Source organism: Helianthus annuus, chromosome 6, assembly GCF_002127325.2.
Source record: "Helianthus annuus cultivar XRQ/B chromosome 6, HanXRQr2.0-SUNRISE, whole genome shotgun sequence".
Lineage (NCBI taxonomy): Eukaryota > Viridiplantae > Streptophyta > Magnoliopsida > Asterales > Asteraceae > Helianthus > Helianthus annuus.
This window is the reverse complement of record NC_035438.2, coordinates 27282043-27286637: the sequence shown is the minus strand read 5'-3', so window position 1 is coordinate 27286637 and position 4595 is coordinate 27282043.

Genomic DNA, 4595 nt, shown 5'->3' with positions numbered 1-4595 from the left:
TCGGTCTTTCGCAAGCTCGTTCTTTTATGTGACTTAAAAAAAATATATGTGTGATGATGAAGTTAAAAACAAACAAAGCTATACAAACAAAAGCTTGTTAGGAGAAATACTTCAAAATAAAAAGTCACTAAAATTTTTTTTTTCGAAAACCGACGCTTTTTACGCTTTTCGCCCTTTTACTAACCACTAACCCAACCACCCACCTTTAACCCAAGCCTAACCCTTCACCCAAAAAGTCCTCTTAATATTTACAAAGGTATAAAGTTAAAAAGGAGGAGGATTGATTGCTTGGCAAGCCTATGGAAGGCGTGAGTTCCATGCCGCTCTCGAGTGATTCACTAAAAATACACATACGGCCGAGTGTTGAGTGATTTATCCCGTGAGGTATGTGAACTTGTATATAAATAAAATTTTAAAAAAGGCATGTTATGCCCAAATAAGTAATTTATCCTATGAGACGTTCTCAATAAATCATAACGAATAGGATTGTGAATAAATAAAAATAAAACCTAAAAAGATCTTTGGATTCCCGACACTCTATGACAAACCAAAAACATTCTCTTCTACCTATTCCATTTGGGAGTGTAAGCCACATTTAAAGAGTTTTGCTTGAGGACAAGCAAAAGTTCAAGCGTGGGGGTATTTGATGTGTGTAAAATGCAACATATAAATCACATCAATTAAGGCATAAAACTAACACTTTTTAAGTACTAATGTTGGAAAAAGAGTGTTTTTGTCTTCCTTTTGTATTTTCAGGATGAAATGAGCTCAAATTCACAAAAGAAGCAAAAAGACAACTAATTCTAGCGTAAATACAAGAAAAGGAATAAAAGTAGACTGCCCGGACCCTCAACGGAATCCTCCAAAGCAAAGAAGAGAAAACAGAAGCCTGAACACGCCCCGTGCTCAGCCAGCACGGGGCCGTGCCCAAGAAGCAGCATAAAGACAAACTTGTAGAAGCTTCCATTGCCCACCACGGGGCCGTGTCCAGTGAGCACGGGGGCGTGGTGAAAGTACAGCAGGCGCATTAATTGTAATTGCGAATTACAATTAATGAGGAGAGAGACTGTCAGACGGGCACGGGGGCGTGTCCAGCGGACACGGGGCCGTGCCCAGCCTTCTGTTCAGCCTATAAATAGGGGTGCTTGGTTTCATTCCATCTCATCCCTTGGCACACCACCTCTCTCACACTTCATCCACCACCCACCACCACCATAACACCATCATCCACCACCATCATCCATTGTCCATCATAGAGTGTGTGAGTCGTCTCGGGATCCAAGATTGATCGTAAGAGTTCTTGACAATCAAGGCCATGTTTGCCTAAGTCTCTTACATCACTTGGCGAAGACAAGTGTTTAGTATAATACTTTTTATTTTTAATCTTTTGCACTTTTTATTTGGTTTTGTATTAATGACTTTAATAACTAGTTGCTTATGTTGAAGGTGATCTTTCCTTATCGTTTGTCCGTGGTGTCTTGGCATTATTTTATTGTCTATATAAAATAAAAGATTTTCACCATTCATATCTCCACGGTCTATATGGAGGTATGTTGGCTACCTGGTCGGGGGTTAAGGGAACGGTTTGGTAAGAGTCTTGCCCTTGTTCAGCGTTTAGAGGTCCTGCTTGGGACCAGGGTCAAATTTAGTAAGATCTCCTTCAATACCCATAGGTATTGGATGGCGGGGATCCAAACTCTTTGACCCCCCTCATAAGTTAACTACTATTAATACTATAACCCGGTTATTTAGGACTGTATCCCTGCTGACTCAGACTACTTAGCCGACGGTAACGTCACCGCCAAAAGCGGGGCCTACCATAATTTGCATTAATAACTTAATTCATTATCTTCCAATAATCCGACCCTTTAGGATTGTATCCTTGCTGACTCAAACTACTGGGTTGAGGGTAACGTCTCCTTCAAAAGAGGGGCCTACTACAATAACTAAGATAATCTCTTAAACAAGTGCAAAAGTGCGAAAATAATCAAAGGTTATACTAATACACGAGTCGGATCCAAGTGATTCATCTTGTCTATCTGTTTTTATTTTATTTTATTTTTCAGCATTTAGTTAGTTTTTATTTTCTTAGTTTAAAAACATTTTTCTCACTTTTTGATTTGATTAGACGTTGAGGATAAACCGGTATTAAAAGCTCTTGTGTCCTTGGACGACCTCGGTATCTTACCAACACTATACTACGTCCACGATGGGTGCACTTGCCCATATGTGTGTTTAGTGTTAGTGAATATCGTGTTTTATAAATTTAAAACTTGGCTAAAGGTGTAAAAAGGGCTTAATTATATATCTAAATTATATACACATCAACACACATCATTACACATCTTAAAATTGTCTATCTTTTTCAAATAACAACAGGCATTGTGACATGCATCTGGATAATGTAAAGGGTTCGAATAAGACTATGCATTTTATTGAGTTCTGACACTTGTTACATGTGTTACCCCCGACATGTAACATGATTTTGTGCTAACCGCCTACCCTCTTTTTTCCCAGGTACCACATGATTGGTGAAGCTCAGTATGTTCTTTGTTACTTAGTTTAACGTATGTACGTTTCATGTGAAACATAAACAATATCCCGCTCGTGTTTCAACATGTATTTTGGTTGTAATTTGACAATGGCATAGTTTCCCTTAACTTGTTTTACTAGATGTGTATATTCTTGTGTATGGTACCACTTTTATATGTTACCTTTACCACTTTTTTATGTTTAACGACCTATTTTTGTTTTTTAAAAGGGTGCACCTCTGTAACCAATTCGGTAACCAATCAAACCATCATGTATTACTTATGTTACACACTTCTTTTATGTGATTACTTCGATTATATTAGATGACAATGATTCCCATGTGTTGCATATACTTTTGTAACGTGTGTTACAAATCTCATGTACTTGCATGTTTGGATGTATACATGTTACATATACTAAGTGTTTTATATATACCAAGTGTGTTTCATACACACATGTAACATGCGTATGCCTTTGTGGTGCACATACTCATGTTACATGTATACGTATGTTATTCACTACATCGTATGTAACACAAGTTACTCATGTTACATGTATATGTATGTTATTCACTATATATGTGCCTTGTTTTTATTCACTACATCGTATGTAACACATGTTACTTACATGTTCCACCATGTACTGCATTTACTTACGTAAGATGTGTAACACATGTTACAATTGCTTATTGTTTCCAAGTAACATTAAAGGTATGTACCTTGTTTTCTACTTCATCTTGTGTAACACATGTTACACTTGTTAATTAGTATCAAAGGTTACAATTGAAACAATATGTTAACCACCCAATGCTCGTCTACTACTTATCTTACAATTGGTAATGAATAAAACATGTTAACTAATAACACATGTTAACTGATAACTGGTAACCAAATACATTTCCCACCATAACTATTTAACATCTAGACACCAACATATTACAAAGAAGACCAGAATGGTCATATTGTATTTTGGGTTATAGCCATAATTTAAAATAAATAAAATTCGTGGTGACTATGATAGTTACAAAAACCACCACGCATATATCACTAGCCAGTTGACTTGTTATAAACAAAAGTTGTGGTACCCAAGATAACTACAAAAACAACCATAGATGTTCCCACAAAAACTATAGAAAAGACAACACTACCACACTCAGCGCCCTCCCATAAATGAGGCAGCTTCTATCTTGCCTTTCAAAGTATTAGAGGGCGACAACAGAATATTATGAGTGGCATACTTCGTCCGCAACTTTCTCACCTCCTTCATTTTCCTGCTCCCATTTGTTAAAGGGCGACAACAGAATATGAGTGTCGTTCAAAGTGTTAGAGGGCGACAACAGAATATGAGTGGCATTCTTCTCTTTCTTCATCCCATTCAATGTTCATTTCTTCGTCTACTTTCTTTCGCTTTTTCGGTATCTTACCGGTTTGCGATCTTGTTACTCTCTTTGTTGCTGCAAATAAAACAGGTTTAACACATGTTACTTAATTTCATTAAAATAAAACAGGTTACCTAATATGTTTTTGATAAAATAAAGTCAGGTTTAACATATGTTACCTATTTTTATAAAAATAAGACAAGTTTAACACTTGTTAGATAATTTGGAAAAAATATGAGAGCTTAACACATGTTAACTAATCTGATAAAAATAATACAGTTTTAACACATGTTACATAATTTGATAAAAATAAGACAGGTGTAACACATGTTACACTAACATGTTTACCTGATAGGAGAGGTTTAACACATGGTAATAAGACGGGTTTAACACATGTTTACATCATTTGATAAAAATGAGACAGGTTTAACACATGTTACACTAATATGTTTACCTAATCAGGGAGGTTTAACACATGGTACCCTAATAAGAAGGTTTAACATATGTTACGCTAATATGTTTATATGCTTTTGAGTCCCTTGACTTGTACCCTAATATCAGACAGGTTTAACACATGTTACGCTAATATATTTATATGCTTTTGAGCCCTTAGACTTGTACCCTAATATCAGAGGTTTACCTAATTTGTTTTTGACAGAAAACAAGGCAGATCTGACACATGTTA